The sequence below is a fragment of the Caloenas nicobarica genome, chromosome 4, assembly GCF_036013445.1.
Source record: "Caloenas nicobarica isolate bCalNic1 chromosome 4, bCalNic1.hap1, whole genome shotgun sequence".
Lineage (NCBI taxonomy): Eukaryota > Metazoa > Chordata > Aves > Columbiformes > Columbidae > Caloenas > Caloenas nicobarica.
In genome coordinates this window covers 76269756-76289802 of record NC_088248.1, presented here as the reverse complement: position 1 = coordinate 76289802, position 20047 = coordinate 76269756, and the positions used below count along the sequence as shown (strand labels likewise).

The following is a 20047-nucleotide window of genomic DNA, read 5'->3' as shown; positions in this document are numbered from 1 at the left end:
GGAGTGTCTGATGTGAAAGGGCAGTGAGCGGAGAGGTGGCTGCAAAGAGGCGCATTAACAGCTACGGGGGCTGAGCAAATTGAGGGGTCGCTCCTTTGTGCTGGAGCCTCTGGCCATGGAAACCAAGCACCAGGGCAGAAGATGCTGAGAAGCAGAGGAAAGAGAGGAAAAAAAGACCTAAGTTTGGATTAATGAAAGAACTGGGTGACAAAATGCAAGTGTGAGCTCCTCCTGCTTCTACTTAAGTGTCGTTGCACCAGTCGCCCTCAAATGACCCTCATGTTTTACTGGAAAAGGAAAATTTGATTTCAAGCCATACCCTGGAAGCCCTTTGGTTGCATTCGATGAAAAGAAATTCTACTGGGGAAGCGAAGCAACCATGAGGAGCAAAGTCCCCGCTGACCCGAGCGCCAGCATTCCTGCACAATGGTTGACAGAATCGGCTGTTTTTTCCCTTCCCTTTCCGCAGTAAGTCTGCAAAATGAAAAGCGTCTCCGGCATTTGGCTGTCCCCATGCCCATCAACAACGTCTGTGGTTTGGGTGGAAGGAGAACTAAAGGTTTCCAATGTAACTTCTTGCCCTCCCCACACGTTCATCTATCTCCCATGTGGTTTTGGGAGCAAAATCTGGGTTAAGGCAGAGAGAAGTGGACTTTTATTCCTTTTTTAGGGATCCTTTGGATCCTAAATAGTCTTTATCAGCTCTGGGAGGACAGGTCCCAGGTTCTGCGTGCTCCTATACCAAGGTTTTGCATCGCTCGCTCGCGGGCGTTCAAAGGCACCTGTCAGCCTCCGGCCATATAATCTTATTCAAGCAGGACTCCTCGTGTAATGATGGTGGCCTTGAGGTAGACAAAGGCAGGGCCCAGGTTATATTTACCTCAGCATCTGATTGCCAACGCTTCATCTTCCAGAGTCCTCCTATTTCCTCATCAGTAATTAGTAGCATGTTGGTGGGGAGAGGAGGAACGAGGAATTTCACCCCATTATCGGGTGCCAAACCCTTGACCATGCCCAGCAGCTGAAGTTTGTCACAGCATTGGAAAATACGGAAGCAGTCAAAGAAAACTGAGATCCTTCTTTTTAGATCTTACGGGGATTAAACTGCTTCCAAAGACGAGATCCAAGGTCACCCAGAAATGCTGGAGCCAACAAACAGCCCCACAGGCGGTTTATAATCCACGCCAAATAAGCCCAGCATATCAGAATAATCTTCAGAAAGGTGAAAAACCTGCTATAAATTATGTCAGAAGCTCCTGTTGGGGGAAAAAAGACATTAGTCCTTGCTGTTGCTGAAGTGACATTAATCCCAGGCTCTGTGAACCTTCCCATCCCCAACGCGTCACACCGAAACATGCTGCTCTCATGAGCCCTTGTCCGACTGACCCAGTTATTTTTATTACAAACTGGGTGAATAGGGACAAAACCATCTTATTTTCTTCAAGAAAAAATTAATTCCCATTGAGCAAGGTAGGAATGTGGCACCGTTTTCCACACTCCATCCCCTCCTGACCTATTTTCAGACGTGTTCCTGCAGGCGGGATGGTGTTACCCACCTCGTAAAAGCCTAAAATTACACTGTCCCACAAAAAGCTGGGATAAATTGACCCCTCTAAGCAAACGGGTTGCCAAGCTTTTCTCTTCTCTTCATTGTTAACTTACACCGAAGCGGAATAATTAGACGATACGGGGCTATACAAGGCGCTATTGGAAAGCCCTGCCTTAGCAACTCAATTGTATCCGTAATGCCCGTGTCGGCTATTATATATACCTACTGGTTTGGAAAGCTGCTTCTCATTTAATATAGGTACATTTTGCGATTTTTGTCCAATTTCCGCCACTTCACATTATGGCGAAGGGAATGAGTTGTGAATTTTCGGATTAGGAAAGCAAAGTGATTCTGAAAAAACCTGGTGGGCGATTCCTCTGGCTGCGTTTTCTTGCCCTTCATCCAGTCGAGACGTAAAAGCCTCAGGACACAGATGATTTCCGCTTCTCTTGCAGTGGTTTTGCCACGGTATTAAAAAAAAATGCAATAAAGGGAACAATAAGCATCGAGATGTGTCTAAAATTAGCGGTTTAGAAAACAATCTAAGTTTATAATATCCCAAGTACAATAAAAGCAAAGAGCCAGCAGGCCAGTTATTTAAAAGTTGCAGGATAAAAGGAAACCTTGGTCAAAAGTGTTATCAGGGGAAAAAATCTGTCTTTATTGTGTTGCAGTTTTGATACTAACTGAAATAACTTTGAAGAAATTACCATTATGCTGCGAAGCATTAACCAAATTGAAGCAACACACCAAAAAAATCACACTGACTCACTCAAACCATCAACGTGAGAGCAGCCCACAACTGCTTCATTATTTTTTGCTAAGTTTTAAATTTCAGGATGTTTGATGATGGTTTTCCCTTTGTACACCTTCTCCGCACACAGATCAGAAACCAGATGGGCTGATTTCCACGAGATCTCAGTTCTGTTTGCATTTTGGGTCTCAAGTGGTGGCAAAGCTGCAGCTCCTGGTCTGTACGTGAATAGGCAATTTAAGAGGAAAACACCGAAGCAGCATTTCCACTGGTGGTGTTGTTATTTTTAATATAAATCTTAAACAGGGAGCAAAATTTGATACAACAGTAGTCCCGGAAAAATAATACTCCTTCTTCCAGGGGAAAATGAAACTGTCCTTTAAAATACCAGGGCAAAATAATATTTATAAATTACTGCTGAGGGGAGAGATGCAAAACTGGCAGAGGATCAGAGATCACGTAGCATCCAACTTCTGCCGTCCCTCACAACCAGGAGAATTCAGAAGGAATTAAAGTGGTCAGGGGGATAAAATCGCTGTCGAGGAGAATGGCCCTTCCCTCCTGAAAAACCAGCTCCTCTTCCAAGGGAAAAAAAATGATCCAGGAGAAACCTGAGCTTGTACTTGTGGAAGGGGATGAAGATGCTCTGAGCGCGTCATGCTCCAGAGATGGTCGCGTCCACACTCCGTGGTTCAATTTTTCACATTTGAAATGAGGGAATACGAGCCCTGTAGCACAGAATCAAATAAAGATGGATACGATAGTTACACGGCCTCAAAACCAGACACGTGTGAACTGTGTTTACATGCACCCATGTTTCAAGGACAAATGTAACCACGAACCGCAGAGAGATATTGCTCCTCTTCAGGGATGTAATGAATAATTTTTCTTCTGTTGGGGATAAAATAGAAGGTTTCCTTGGACGAGTTTTCCACGCGAGCCCTGCTGGGCTTAGGTTGAACACCCAAACCCAACATCCTACTGCTGGACCATACTGCAGATCCAAGATACTTCAGTTTCTCCTTCACCTGAGGCTCTATAGTCCTTGTCTTCCCTGCTCCAACTATCTTTGCCCCAAGAACAACTTTCACGTTTATCACCAACCCAAACTTTAACCCATCTTCTTCCCAAAAGCTGCACACAGACTCCTCTCCCACCTTTTCCCTCCTCCCAGGTCCTACAACCATCTCCTCCACCATGACATGTCAATCCTGGTGGCAAAGCCGCCCTTCCCCAGAAAGGACTTATCCTCAGATCTCTCCGTTCTTCCTTGGAAATCCACACACAATCATATATTCTTGTTTTCCTTCCCATCAACAGAAAGAGCAACCACCTAGGTAGATAAATAAGGCTGGTGGTAGACTAGTTGTGACCTTCAAGCCACGATTCAGCCGCAACACATCAAGAGGCATTAACCACATAATTTACCGTTACGAGCACGTTAAATCCCAACAAGCTTCAAAAGGTTTTCTCAACACCAACCTGCACGGACAACCAAGGTTTGAAGAGAAGGCAAATGAAGTGTTCTTGGCCAGCTACGTTCTGACTCAATTTGATCTTATCAATGTTTACAAATATCTCCAGGGTGGGTGTCAAGAGGATGGACCAGACTCTGTTCAGTGGTGCCCAACGACAGGATGAGGGGCAACGGGCACAGACAGAACACAGGAGGTTCCATGTGAATATGAGGAGAAACTTCTTTGCTGGGAGGTGCCAGAGCCTGGCCCAGGCTGCCCAGAGAGGTTGTGGAGTCTCCTTCTCTGGAGACATTCAAACCCGCCTGGACCGACCCTGTGTGATCTGCTCTGGTGACCCTGCGTTAGCAGGTGGGTTGGACTGGATGATCTCCAGAGGTCCCTTCAACCACAGCCGCTCTGTGACTCTATGATTTCTGACCCATTCTCAGAGCTCTGTAGTACGGACCACATAGGAAACAGGATTTCTTGTGTGTGAAAGCAAAGAAAAAGCTACTAAAATCTCAGCGAAAGAGTATTTGGTAATTAAGCTCCTGAGCTGCCACCCTATTGATACAAGACAGTTTTGGGACTTGTCTCAATTGTGGTTTCAGGGAAGCTGAAGAGCAATAATCGCTCAGATGGTTACACCCTTCTACATCTCGAAATCCTCAGAGCGATGGCTAAAAAGTCCTTTTTAATTTAAAATATTTTGGAGTAGCACAACCAAAGCCCAGAAAAAACATTAACTCTGCAACAAATGACCAATCCCTAATACCACCTCCCTTCCCCACCTCTCGGCAGAAGGAAATTAAAACCATATGAACTGGAGAGGCGAGAGATCGATTAGATCATTGCGTCCTACCCACCACACAGCAAAAGACTCTTCCCTACAAGAAACTTCCCAAATTCCTCCATCCACTTTCACTTATCAAAGTCCAAAGCGTCGGAGTTTCCACCTCTTCTCCTGGGATATTATTTCTCCCCGCAGCCTAAAACATTTCACTGCCAGCAAGATTTTCCTTTTGAAAGCTTCTTCATTTTAATTTGCAGTGCCCCTCTCTCCCCTGCGTCTGTGCATTTATGAACTACGCTAATTAAACAGATTCATACCAAAAAGGAATTACAATTTAGGAATAAATTATTTTTCTTTTATCCTCTACGAAAAAAAAAAAGCCCAACGAGGCAAAGAAAGTCCGAGTCCCTCTGAAATCTTCCATTTTTAAATTGGTCCCACTGCTCATAATTACACCTCCCTTTTTATCTGTACAAGTTACTTTGCTTTCCTTCCTCTCCACCTTTTTTGGGGAGGAAAGCAGAGAAAAAAAGGAGGAAGGGTGGGATAAGGGGACCCATCCCATCAGAGCAGCCTAATTGCTGGCGGATGAAAATGCAGGTTACGACACCGGCTTTGCCTGACGAATATTCTTAACTCTGGATCTGGGTTCATCCAATAATTGGCTTTTCTGCAGTGGGCACTAATACAACTCCCACAAATACACCGAGTATAAACCGAGGAAGAGAAAGGCTGAATTCTACGAAAATTGCAGGCAGCAGGTTGGAAAAAGAACGACCAGGGTCTGAAATGCTGCTCCAAAAACAATAGGATTTTTTCCCCCAAAATTGGAACAGCTGCAAGAGACAAACAAGCTCCCAAATATCCACCAGGCTGGTGGTTATGGCATATACCAGTAAAGGGCCTAATAAACGCAACAGCTTCCACTGAAAATATCCTAAATAAAGCCTTGATTGGAAAAATCAACTCCAATCTACCAGCGCCTTTCCCCCATAATTTTCAATATAGGATTTTACACTCAGATACACCTGTCTGATGGCCTGCTGCTGGCACTAACTATCCTAAGTTATTCGAAAAGATGGTTATTTTGGGGCTTAATCATAGTGGAAATCCTTAGACTTTAATAAAAGAATTACCCATTGGATTTAAGAGCCATGTTGCTACTTCAGGGTCCTACCTATGAGTTGTCCAACCAACACAAAAGGAAAGTAAATCACAATTAAGACTCGATACTTTCTCAGCCTACACTTTTAAGGTTTCTCTTCATTATCAACTTAAACTTAAACGCAAGTGTTCCATTGCCAGGTAAGTCTGGAAAAGATAGGAAAAAAAGAAATTACAGGGAAAGATGATGGCAAATGGTTGGAATCGCTCTCTTGGGTTCACCTCCATGACTTAACGTGGTTTGATGTGCCAATGTTTGGATGTTAACGAGCAATGGCCTCTCTTCTGGAGGTTATGCATTGAGCCTTGATTAATTATAAACAATTAAAGGCCTTTCCCATCATGCAAGTGTTCCCGTTGCTCCCATCCTCATTGCAGCTCATGTCCAGCTCAGCTCAACTTCAAGTTTCAAAGGTCAACGCTTGAGTTCAAGGGCTATCGTCATTCCTTCTTGTTTAAAACATTTAACCATGTGCAAAACCCCTTCCAGTGCTTTGCCAAATTAAAAAAACCTTGCTCTATAAGGGCTTGAAAGCCAAAGGGAGCGTTTTTGGTGGGAGGGCTGCTCAAGGTAGGAATCCCCATCGAGAGGGGTGGGAGGGAAGCTTGAGCTGCTGAGGGACTATCCGCTCGCATTCGCAGCAAAGTTCATTTCCCATCCTTGTACAGCATCGTCTAATGGTTTAAAATATTTAGCTGACTTCAGCGTGTCTGCATCTCCTGTGCCCTTTATTTTTCTGACGGCTTCTCCTGGACGGGAAGTCCGGGAACATCCACATCGCAGCGATCGAGCCAAGAGCCAGGAACTGCCGCAGTCACTGGTCTGGGGCCAATTTTGGCTTTTTTATTTGTTTAAAATGCGACTTATAGAGATCTGTAAGACTAAATATGTATTCTACATCCTCCGACAAGTCTAAAAGAAAGGAGCCTGGGAAATAGGAAACGCAAACCCGAAGGGAAAGCCGGAGCACCGGCCTTTCCTCCGCCGCGCGTCCCCCTTTCTTGGCTGCGAGGCGCAGCAAGGAAGTGATTATAAAGCGCTTATTTGCAAAATCGCAGCCAATAAATCCAACAGCAACAATACCCTCCCTCGCATCGCTGGTTCCTTGGTGGGGGATAACGAAGGAGAGGCGCAGGTCCAACACGCGGGCAGGTGCGCGGCAGCAACTCTCCCTTCGGAAGGTTTTCGTGGAAAATTCAAGCTCATAATGGGCAACATTCATCCAAGGTCTCCCCTAGCCCTGGAAAATAAAAAGCCCTAGAAAGGTTGAGATATGTAAACCTCTGAAAAGGTTAAAAAAAAAAAAGGACTGGGCGGTCAAATGAGGAAATGAGTAAAGGAGAGCATTAGGGAAAAGAAAATGGTACAGAAAAAGCCATTTAATTCTCCTCCCCTTTCCTGGATACAAATACCATCACAAGAAAACCGTAGGAAGCAAATCTGACGGCTTTGAAAATCACCGAGGTCAAAAGCATGACAGAAGAAAGGAAAAAGGATTAAACAAAGGGACGATACAATCTACAGAGCTATAATTCAAACCTTCGAGGTATAAATAGCTACATGACAGGGCTCCAGTCAAGCACTAATTTACAGCGCAATCAGGAGGGGGAGGCAGACACCCATCCCCACAAGCAGACTAATCCTTAATTGCTCATTTTTGCACTTCTGACACCTTTCTTTGAAGTATTAAAGCTGGTGCCATCTCACAAAAGGCATTGGCAAGCCTGGAAATTTGCAGAGATGGGACTTGCTGCTGCTTGTCCGGGGCTGCAACGGCCCCTGCACCGTCCCAGATGCTTCGGTGCATCCTCTGTGCAACAAAAATGGACATGGCTCTAATCCGCAGGGACAAAAGACTTGCAAAACATGGTTTTTTGCCAGTCTGACAGAAAGGGAAGCAGGACTCAGATGACGGCTCACGTTTCAGCATGTTTTCAAAAGATCTTAATTGCAGATAAATACTCACTGGAATATTCAAATACTGCTGAGCGCTTAAAGTGGCTTCGTAAATCCCCCTAGAAATAGTGGTAAGGACAATTTGTATGATGCTGAGATAAGAGAAACAGGATGATCAAGGTTCTCAGCTGGTGGAGATGGGTCACCCAACCACCCAGCCAGGTTTCTGTCCTTCCTCCTCGACTCATCTCGATCCGCGTGAGGAAGATAATGACAGTGATGGAAGATAATGACAGTGATGGAAGATGATGACAGTGGTGGAAATGTAACGGTATGGGTGTTTCTTCAGCCCCTGCCTACATCCCCTCTCCTTTTATATTGTTTTTCAGGGGAGAAATCACTTCATTCCTCACAGCATCGCTAACTCCTGCACTTTGGTTCATGAGCACATCCCTGGCTGCAGGGGGAACGGCTGCGTGTTCGGTGCTTTGCCAGTGACACCGGCTGCGTCCAGAAATCCCTCGCACATCCTCACGTGTCCGGCGGGTTAATTAACCACCAGCATCCTGCCCCTGCTAACGCGGGGCCTCACTGCATCCCAGCCTATTTAAATCAAACAAATATATCCCTGGCGTTTTTTGACTGATGAGATACCTGCAGTGCGGGGTCCTCAGCACAGGACACACATGGAGCTGCTGGAGAGGGGCCAGAGGAGCCCCAGCAATGATGCGAGGCTGGAACAGCTCTGCTGGGAGGACAGGCTGAGAGAGCTGGGGGGTTCAGCTGGAGAAGAGAAGCTCCGGGGAGACCTTAGTGCGGCCTTTCTGGACTTAAAAGGAGCTGATAAGGAAGATGGGGACAGACTTTTTAGAAGGGTGTGTTACAACAGGACGAGGAGTGATGGTTTAAAACTAAAGGAGGGGGATTCAGGCTGGACATGAGGAAGAAATTTTTTTTATCCCTGAGGGTGGTGAGAGCCTGGCCCAGGTTGGCCAGAGAGGTGGTGGCTGAACCATCCCTGGAGACATCCCAGGCCAGGCTGGACGGGGCTCTGAGCAACCTGAGCTGGTGCAGATGTCCCTGCTCATGGCAGGGGGGGCACTGGGGGAGCTGGGAAGGTCCCTTCAACCCAAACTATGCCGTGATTCCACGATCCTATGATCAAGACACACTCCGCGATGAGCATGCAGCTCGTGGGAAGAAACGCTTGTGGATGATGGGCACTTTCCTACCGAAATAGAAGCAGCATCTTTAAGCACAAACAGCTTTTAGCTCACAGCACCGGAGTCCTTGGGCAGGAGATCCAATCCAACCTCTTCAACCGGCTTTAACTACTCAAGTCACGCAGGGCAGAGTTTGTCAAAGACGGAATGTTGTTTTCTGTATAAAAGCAGACACGTGTTCCAGTTGGAATAAATGCCGTGTAGGCTGGTGAGAAAAAAATAACTTTGCTCCTCCCCAAAAACAGAAGTTGGAAAATTCACATCGGAACTGGCTCAGGCACAAAATAAAAGTCACAAGTATAAATGCTTAAGAAGTAGCACATTTTACCAAATACAGATATGAAAGCCTGATTAGAAAAAAAAAAACCAAAATACTTGTGGTATGAGACCCTCCAAATATATGTTTAAAATTATATAACAGAAAATTCTTCCATATTTTTGCTCCCAAGAATAAAGACAGTGGCAGATCAGCAGTGGGAAGGGTCTGAAATTTGTCCTGCTGTGAGCTTTGCATTTCCAGTCATCACCCTGTCCCATGAGTGCCCCTGGTTTTGAGAAAATCACATTCGGAATCTGAATGAAAGAATCAGATACAAGGAAGAAAGTAGAACTACCAACATTTCAGCATAAAATGTACCCAGACTCTTCAGTGAGTCCTCTACAGTTCTGACTTTTTCATTAAAAGCAGAATCACAGCAAAGGGGAATTCACGTTGACGTCGGGTTTTGCAGATGTCTGTTGAGGCCAGATGGAGCCGTCCCCACCGCTCTCGCTCCAACCAACGCCACATTTCCATTTTCCAGAAGTCAGTTTGTTTTCTATCCCATAGAAAGGCTTTTGCCTTCGTTACTTTTGCTTTCTGTTCAGTTTGCGCAGAAGGTATTTTGCACTTGAGATGAGCTCAGAGTAAAGAAAGCACCGATGCCTACAGAAAAGTCTTGGTTTTCTTTCTCAATCTCTTAATAAAAAGAGGTGTACGGAGGAAATAATTCAATCTGCTGAAAGGCAGAGGACAGGTTTTAAAAAGCACTTTTCCTTTTAAAAGGAAAAATCTGGCTCATGGTGAAGAGAAGCAGCAAGTTCATGACATTTTTTCCCTTCTGTGGCTGAGAAAAGTTTATTAAAATTATGCTGATTGCTGCACAAGAAAATAGAGTCATTTCATTGCAAGCAAGACGTGAAGCGCTGAGGAAGAGCATCTCCCTCTGCTAATGCTCAAAATACAGGGATGCTTTTGTTAGATTTTAAAGCAGCGTTGCTTCAAGCACCGTATGTGGATGAAAAGTGATCCTGAGCATCCCAGCGACGATCTGCATCACATCACTCGAACGGCGTTTTCAATTGAGCGCTTGATAATTAATCATTGTCTTCAGCAAGCTGACAGCCATTCAAAAAGCACAGAAACAGCTGCTTTAAAAACAATGAAAACTCTTAAACACCTGCCCGAGGGGTGAAAAAGCTCGTCTCTAGCAGATATTATCTTTTTTTATTAAAGGGCAAATAAAATCGAAGCAGGGAGTTGATGTCTTAAAACAGTTAATGCAGAGGAGAAAGCGAGTTGCCATCCAACATCTCAATAAAACATCTTCCCAAATGATGCATCCCAGGCCCTACTCAGAGCATGTAAAAGTAAAGGAATTGCTGTTAAATAGGTTTCAACTGAGCCTCTGGCTGGTGCTCAGGACAAGGACTGAACAGATTTGCCTCTGAAGCAAAACAGTGTAACGGGGGAAGATGCCACCAAGAGAAGGTGGCAGCATCCCCCAGTGAAGCTGGCTCAAAACCAGTGGTAAAAACTGGGCTTCCCAGTTCACATTTGTGCCTGTGGATACCTGTTGGCGTCCCCACCGTAAGAGCTGAGGGTGGTTTCAGCGCTGCTGATGGAACCTGAGCCCGGCAGTGGGAGCTGGGGGTGGCAGCGGAGGAACAGAAAATTCACTTCCTGCGATCGGTTGCTTGAAGAAACAAATCTTGATGATGCACAACGTGTGTCAGAGCTGTGAGACAGCAGAGTGGAGCCTCCGACAGCAGGGAACGGAGCTGGAGCACAAGTGTGATGGGAGCGGCTGAGGGACCCGGGGGTTCAGCTGGAGAACAGGAGCTGAGGGGAGACCTTCTGATCTCTGACCTGCCTGAAAGGAGCTTGGAGCCAGGGGGGGTCGGGCTCTGCTCCCCAGGAACAAGCGCCAGGACCAGAGGAAACGGCCTCAAGTTGCGCCAGGGGAGGCTGAGGTTGGATCTGGGGAACAATTTCTTCCCCAAAGGGCTGTGGGGCATTGGAACAGGCTGCCCAGGGCAGTGCTGGAGTCACCATCCCTGGAGGGGTTGGACAGACGGAGATGAGGTTCTCAGGGACATGGAGCAGGGGTGGGGAATGGTTGGACTCGATGATCTTGAGGGGCTTTTCCAACCAAAATGATTCTATTACTCTATTCTACAGCAGCGCTGGCAGGAGCACCGGCAGGGTGGGTGTCGAGGTCTCCTTGCACCCCAGGGTGCTGCAGGAGCCGGGCTCTGCCTTTTCTAAACAGCATTTTAAAAACGGCGACGAGGCAGCAAGTGTCCTGTGGCGCACAATGAGTGCCCCTGCAGCTGAAGGCAGTGAACCATCACAACTGTAGTTTCAGACTGGTTTTTTGACTGTAACTGGTGTCTTTGAGGTGACACCTGGTCCAGCAGTGGGAGGAGAGTGCACAAGCAGAATCCCTGTCCTGTCCGGGTGGCTCAGGCTGCACGTTCATTGCGAGATGCAGACTCAGAAGAAAACATGCAGGCAATGCCACCAGCCCCGACACAGCCCTCCATGGGGACCCCCACGTACAGGAGCCATTCCTGGGGTTCCTGACCTGCACCTCTTGCTTTGGGAAGCATGGAAGAACTCCAGCCCTGCCAGATAATTTGGGTTTTGCTCAGATTTAACTCTTTCCCTCCAGATCATAGAATCGTAGAATTATCTGGGTTGGAATAGACCCTCAGGATCACCGAGAACAACCATAACCTAATTCTGGCACTACCCCATGTCCCTGAGAACCTCATCTATGTGTCTGTTCAACCCCTCCAGGGATGGTGACTCCACCACTGCCCTGGGCATCCTGCAAGCTCACACTGGTCTTGATTATGCTGCACCACCATGTGTCCTACCCAATCTATAACTCAGTGTTCATCTTTGGGGCGAAGGAACCGAGAAGCTGGACATTCCGGCAAGCACCCACTCAACACCCTTCAATTCTTCCTCTCGTGCACCTCGAAAACACCTCCCCCAGTCTTCTTGCACAGGTTAAAATGCACCAACACAAAGTGCATCCTGACTAACTTCTCTCCCGAACACCTCAACCCAACTTCAGCAGTTACTCAAGAGGTGGTGGGTGCCCCATCCCTGGAGACATCCCAGGCCAGGCTGGACGGGGCTCTGAGCAACCTGAGCTGGTGCAGATGTCCCTGCTCATGGCAGGGGGGGCACTGGAGGAGCTGGGAAGGTCCCTCCAACCCAAACTATTCCGTGATTCTGTGATTCTCTGACCTTTCTGCTGCTTCATCTTCAGAGCAGTTTGCCCTCGACTTTTCTCTATGAGGAGGAATACCTCACGCAGTGAAATGCAATAATTAAACCCAAATGGATTGCAGCTGCAGGGACCTTCCTGCTCAGGCACACCTGTATCTCAGAAGCTCAGATGTCCCTTTAGATGCTGTAATATCCACTCATTCCGCAGCGACAGCAGCAATCAATCCTCAAAACTAGCTTGTCTCAAATACAAAGCTTTATTTTTTCCAAAAGCTAAGGCACTTGGGTATCTGGTTTCCTCAGCAGCATGGTCTTGTTCACACAACCTCGCTGACTTCTCCAACCCCCTGTACAAGACAGTCCACATTAAATTCTTTTTTTTCTTTTAATTTTTTTTTTTTTTTTAAGGACCAGGTCCAGCTGAATTTATAACCTACAAACTTCCTCAACAACTACCGCAGCTTGACCTTCTGCTTCCTCAAAGCTCAACCCAAGGAAAGACACGAGGTTGCCAAGAGCATCTGTGGAGCAAGACGCAGTCACGCCAGCCCACGGGGCCGCATCGTGGTGGGGAAAGAGCCACAGAGAAGCAAAACACAGCTTCGTTGTAGTATAAACCCCATCAAAAACTGAAGTATTTTACTCTAAAGAGCTTCTCCCCTCCCTCCAGCTCTTCAAAGAGCTCCTTGACCTCGGCAAATCGCTCACCAAGGCCCATCAAATGGGAGCAGAACCGGCTGAGCTGCAGCGTTCGCCCACAGGCCCCATCCCCACAAAGGCTCTTTGCGGCAGCGAAACCCCAGGTAATACAGCACTTGTTTCCCCAAATTTCGTCCGCTTCTCCCAATACACCAGCCAGCCCTACACCGGAGCCAACTCCTACCCTGGGCAGAGGCACCGGGGTAACAGCGAGGACGGGCATTACTCTTGCAAAACACATTGAACTTGATTGGCATCAACAAAACACCTTCAAAAAGCAAGTTTTGGAATTAAATTCACTGCCAGCTAGTTTCCCTCATTTACTGTCCCCCTCCTTTGTCGCCGGATAATCCTCCCGTGTTCCCCAAGAAATAATTTACCTCCTTCCCCCACGAGCGCATCCCTCAGCTCCGTGGGTACCAACTCTCCTCTCTCTTGCTCCAAGTGTTATTATATTTAGATGAAGCTCAGAGCAACTGGCTGAACTTGTAAGCCCGATAATGATTTTTTGTCTCAGAACTGGAGGATTTACGCATCAAAAGCTTCTCTGCCTCTCCCCAGCTGCGGCAGTTTACCTGCTACCAGATATTATTTCTCCTAAATTGCACCTACCTTAGACCACCACGGGTAAAACATCACTCGCAAACATTTCGCTCTCCCAGAGAATAATTCATTATTCCAGCCTGCCTTATCCCCACCGTGCACATCCACAGACAAAAAATAACAACCCAAATATCTGCTTGTCCTCAGAACGGCTCCGTGTGAAAAGGGAACAGGTCCCTGACCAAGCACCGGCAGTTCCTCACCGCAAATAAATCATAAATGTCTATAATATAAGTGTGACAAATCTGTCTAACCGTCGACTGGAACTGTGAGAGGTCCACATAACGCTTGCCAAATTCCCGTAGCATATGTATACATTTTTTCTTTCTTTTTAATCACTGTATAAGCCACAGAAGATTTAGACAGCAATATTAAAGGAAAAGTTACTGGTCAAAGCATAGAGGAAAATACCGGTGACGGTGCCAGCCCGAGGACAGGGGATTTCCACACTTTGCTCTTGGGAAGACCTGATAGGATTGATATATTTGTTTTTACTTTCAGCAGGGAACTTGAGGTATTTGGACTACAAAACACTTCAATAACACCGTGAGAACTGATTTCTGGGAAAGGAGAAACAATAAGTTAATGGTGTTATTAATTGCTGACCTGTCTCATCCCATCGCTGACCTGCATCCAGCTGACCAAACGTATTCCTGAAACCTGGATGTGGTCTACAGCACACGGGAAATCTATTGGGTGCAATTCCATAATTTCATGGGTTTTGGTTTATAGTTACTGGGACAGGATGTTCTCCCCCAGCCCTGCAGCCTAAGTGTCCTCTATATTCGATACCACAAAAAAATTGTCCGAAACGCACCCCAAATCTGCCACTAAAACCATCACACTCGTGTCATTATCGACAAACTCAAAGCCCAGCGGATTGAATTTCCTCTCCTCGTTTTTCTAACGGGCATTTCTGCCATCAGGTCCACCCAAGGTTCTGATCAACCTCTGCAGCCATTGCTGATGGAACCTCCTGTGCTACTGAGAGGCCACTGCCACCCAAGGCTGGGGTTGCAGAAGACTCTTCATCTGCTCTTCTTCATTATGTTCCACCATCAGTTAGCAGGGATCTTCTCCGGTAACACATTCTCCCAAAACAGTGAGGATGGGGGGGATGAGAAGCTAACGTCAGCATGAAGGACACCCTGAAAAATCAGGAACGGGCACCGCTGATTGAAAATAAAGGCAACCCAGAGCCACTCCATCCTTCAGAGGGACCTCCTGGCGAAGGAGCCTGAACACCGTCCCTTCCATGTCTTCACTTCAACTTGTCATCTGTGGTTGTTCTGACCAGGAGCAGATAAACTCTCCAGCAACGAGGAACTTGCCTTCACATCTTGTTACAGAATATTGGTCAATCAAAGCAAGGCAGGTTTGGCTGGAGCTAGGAAGCACGACTTGCCCAGAAAACGATCCATTCTGAGCTGTAAAAATAAGTCATTTAAATCACTTAATATGTTAGGACCAGAGAAAACAGCCTCAAGTTGCACCAGGGGAGGTTGAGGTTGGATCTGGGGAACCATTTCTTCCCCAAAGGGCTGTGGGGCATTGGAACAGGCTGCCCAGGGCAGTGCTGGAGTCACCATCCCTGGAGGGGTTGGACAGACGGAGATGAGGTTCTCAGGGACATGGGACAGTGCCAGGGCTGGGGGAACAGTTGGACTCCATGATCTTGAGGGTCTCTTCCAACCAAAATAATTCTATGATCCCCCTGATTTGAAGGATTTTCTTTCATTGAAAGAGACGTGGATCAATTCAACCTTTTCACGGGACCAAATATAATCAATGTGGAGAAGTGTCTGAAGCCATCAACACGAAAAAGAATTGCGCCCATCGATTCAGGTCCACCAGGATCAGCAGTAACTGTGTTTAGCTGTAATTAGCTCTGCTTGATCTCAGTGGAGACCTGATGCTGAGGAAGCCCTTCACCTTAGCAAGCAAACAGCATTAAATCCTGAATCCCGGGCGCAGAGCAGAGCTGCCACCGTCCCACACGCTGAAGAACCAGGGCTGGTAACATGTTTTTGAAGCAACCACCAATTTGGTGCAGTTTCCCGTCTGACTCAGGTAACAGATACACCAGTTGCTGGTGTCAGTTTTTCAGGACTGAATTTCACTCCAAATCACACGTGTCAGACACAAGAGCAGTCGGTGTCTGTGCACTGATAGTTCTGCTGAATCAACACAAAACCGAGGTCTTGCTACACACCTGCAAGAGGAAAGCTGCTTGCAGAACTGAAAATAAATAATAATTACTATTCAGGGAGGTAGCTGTCAGAAATAAGACGGAGGGTGGATGTGTGTATTTATACACAGCAGCTCCAGGTAGGGGTTGCAGGTCCCAACACGCGGTCCGGGGTGGTTTCTGGAAGCAAATGTCTCCTTCACACCCCCAACCCACAGCGAGCGCTGGAGTGTGAGTTTGGTACCGACGGCTGGTGAAACGGCTCGTACCAGTCCCAGGGTGTTTCGACCATGCGGCTGGCCGGGTCAGCTCACATCTGTGACGTCAAATTCCATGTAGGAGTTTGAAGCTTCATAGGGAGGAGGTGGGGAGAAGCGCCTCTGGGATTTAGGAGTACCAGTAATTTGTGATTTCTGGTCCAAACTTCTGCATTTCCAAAAAGCCCTCCAAGGGTCAGCCTGCACACCAACAAATGACAGAATCCGACAGCAAAAGGTCTGAGAAGGACTAAAGCTGTTGGTGACTTTGACTGAAACAACAGGAGGAAATCACAGAATCAGAGAATGCTTTGGGTTGGAAGGGACCTTCCAAGCTGATCCAGTGCCCCCCCTGCCATGAGCAGGGACATCTGCACCAGCTCAGGTTGCTCAGAGCCCCGTCCAGCCTGGTCTGGGATGTCTCCAGGGATGGTTCATCCACCACCTCTCTGGCCAACCTGGGCCAGGCTCTCACCACCCTCAGGGCCAACAATTTTCCTCCTTATCTTCCAAGTGGGGGCAAAAGCGCCTCTTGGCTTGGTCACCATCTGATGCAAAAGCCACCAAGGTGAAGCACTGCATGACTGGGATGGGTCCTGACCTGTCACCTCCTCTTCGCTTCTCCTGCGGTTTGCTCACAGCTACATGTGCTCAGTGAGAAGACCAGACTATGGCATCAACGTAATTTTTTGAAGAGCGACCCTTAAGAGAGAGGGTGTAGGATCCAACCGCTGCGGCACCTGGTGCCTCCGTGCAGCCTCCCCTGCCCGCTCCGGCGGAGACGGAACCCCACAGCAGCAGCAGCAGCAGCAGCAGCAACACTCCAAGGACAAATTAAACTGCAAGTTAATACGGGAATGCATACCAGAGGAACGAGCCAACCACAATTACAGACTCTTATCTCGCAGGAAAGATCTTTCAGTTATTGTGGGTAGTGCTGAAAACATCAGCTCGGCGATCGGCACTGCTGGAACCGGTGAGAAGAAAACCACACGTGTCAAGCTCTTCTGCAAATCCACGTTGGCTTGGGTCTCACCTCCCAAAGGATGTTGGCAATGCAACTGGAAAAGGCACAGGGAATGATATGGATGTTTTGAAGGCAGCAAATGGATTCGGGTGGGCTGCATCCCCAGCAGCGTGGGCAGCAGGTGCAGGGAGGGGATTCTGCCCCTCTGCTCCGCTCTGGTGAGACCCCCCTGCAGCGCTGGGCCAGCGCTGGGTCCTCAGCACAGGACACACATGGAGCTGCTGGAGAGGGGCCAGAGGAGCCCCAGCAATGATCCGAGGCTGGAACAGCTCTGCTGGGAGGACAGGCTGAGAGAGTTGGGGGGTTCAGCTGGAGAAGAGAAGCTCCGGGGAGACCTTAGTGTGGCTTTTCCGGACTTAAAAGGGGCTGATAAGAAAGACGGGGACAGACTTTTGAGCAGGGCCTGTTGTGACAAGACAAGGGGTGATGGTTTTAAACTAAAGGAGGGAGATTCAGGCTGGACATGAGGAAGGAATTGTTGGCCCTGAGGGTGGTGAGAGCCTGGCCCAGGTTGGCCAGAGAGGTGGTGGCTGAACCATCCCTGGAGACATCCCAGGCCAGGCTGGACGGGGCTCTGAGCAACCTGAGCTGGTGCAGATGTCCCTGCTCGTGGCAGGGGGGGCACTGGGGGAGCTGGGGAGGTTCCTTCCAACCCAAACTATCCTATGATTCTGTGATTCTAAGAGATGAGGTTTTAGTACTCAGCCTCTCAACAAAACACGTCCCTCCACTCAGCACTGCCCCGGTATCGATGTGACCGTCACCTCCAGGCCTGGATGGTCTTTCTGCCCCTCGCAGTACGTCCCTGTGAGCCGGTACTTACCCCCAACCACGCACACACCGTAACACACCCACAACACCCACTGGTGCCAGGACACACACACGGCCCAACCAGTATCTGCATCAGCTGGCAGTTAATTATTAATGAGCATATCTGGTGATGTTTTGCATCCATGAACACAGTCATCTCGACACAGGGTCATGTCTCCACCACATCACACATCTTGCTCCTGTTGCCTTTCAACACAAACCAGTGCTCTCCCAACCCAGCACCATTCACATGAATGGTGGGACCAGTAATGACCCCCCAGTCTCACTGCGCACACCTACACCTCTCTGTGCCACAGGGATTTATTTCATTAAATGAATAAATTCTTCTCCTCATTTTCCTCTATCAAAACCAACTTTTGAGAAAATAAGTACATTACACAAAGTATTTTAGATGAACGTCTCAGTATATTTTCCTTGGCCTGTCTACGAAAAGAAAATAAAGGATTGCAAGCAAATTATTTAATGCTATGAAGTTTAGTGAAATTTTAAGTGAAGGTGACAGGTTTAAGGTCCGTGTAGAATTTTTGAGTAAAATCAAAAGCCTGCCCTTCTACCTGAAACCTGACTTCAACTTACCCAAACTTCAAGCGATTCTTTCAGCGCTCTTCCTATTCCTATGAAACCATAATTGTAAATATCGGATAATTTTGAGTCTGCAGCTGGAAGGTTTCTTCGAAACATCAGCTTCTTGCTTTTTGCAGACAGACTGATGACACTGTAGCTTAATTTGCTTAATTAGTGATTTACAGAAAGATCTCTCTACGAGAATGGCAAACCCTTCAAATGAAACACTTAAGTGCAGAATCAAGAGACCATCCGTGATGATTGTTTACTCACATCTTCGATGTATTTTTTGGGCCACACTATTTCAATCAGCAGCTCCTGCGATTGATCCTAAATACAAAACCCAACTCCGCAAGTGTAATTGTCCCAAGTTTTCCGTAACGGGAAGACGCTGCTTTTTAAAAAATCGCGCTGGGATGGGAAGGGAAGAAGTCAGCACATAAAATCAACACACGCACATCCTGACACCATCGTGCAGCCCAGAAGGAGTTTTCCCCTTGATTCCAGCGGTTTCGTTCCCATTATTCCCTCTCCTTCCCCCAAGCACTTGGCTTTTGCTGACCACCGCATCCAGGCAGACAAATCCTCATCCTAGCGGGCACTGCGGTTCCGTGGAGCACGGGGGGAGTTTGCACAGCTGCTCATTTTGTAAGAAACAATAATTCATGCAAATCCCCGCTCCGAGCAAATTCCACAGTAGTGCATCTTATCGCAAGCCAGACAAAAAGTACTAATACATTTGAGAGCTGTAAGCCTGTATTGAAGGAATTTGCTCTTGTTACAGCTTGAATTTCCTCCTCTCCCTCCGACAACTCAGACAATAAACCATCCACCGACACCGAACGCCAACCAAACCCCTAATTCCACACGTGCTAATAAGAAGTGTAAATAATTGTGATATAAAGCAAAGTACGATAGACACAACACACCTCACGTTCACCACTGATATTTCACACACGTTTATAATCCGAATAAATGCAAGAAGAAAATCCTGCCGGCAATGTTGCTCTCACCAAACATCTCACCAGGCTCCAAAGCATCCAGCTTGACAATATTTTGGGTATTTGCACACTGCAGAGGTTTGACATATTGGTGGGAACTCAGAGACAGTTCTACCACCTTTTCCAGCTCATAAATCAAAATGTTATTAGTGTGTAGAATGGGAATGTGTAGGGTGCTCTTGCCTGAGTAAAGTCAAGCTGGCTTTTTAAGGTTTTTTGACTGCAAGGGGAAAGATCAATTCACATTTAGGAGACGATATGGTGCCTACGGTGAAGATCTTTCCTCCAGCAAGAGGAGGCAGAGAGCAGCAGTGACCCTGATGATGCTTCCGAGCACAACAACCGTAGCAGAAATGACCCAGCAAGATGAGAATCCAGATATTAACGTATCATAAAAACTACTTATAAATACATTTAACTCCACACACATTTGCACTTTCTTTTCCAAGCTTGGCCAATAGTTTAGTGCTTTTAATATCAGGGATTTTCCTCCATTTCATTAATCAACAGTTGAGCACTGTCTTGCCACATTTGGAGA

At 47.2% G+C, this 20047-nt stretch overlaps 1 protein-coding gene across 3 annotated transcripts in view; it reads right to left on the bottom strand.

Annotated features, from left to right (window-relative positions):
- PTPRA (protein tyrosine phosphatase receptor type A) overlaps nt 1-20047 on the bottom strand; it is a 122296-nt gene that overhangs the window by 45235 nt on the left and 57014 nt on the right. The window lies entirely within an intron of this gene.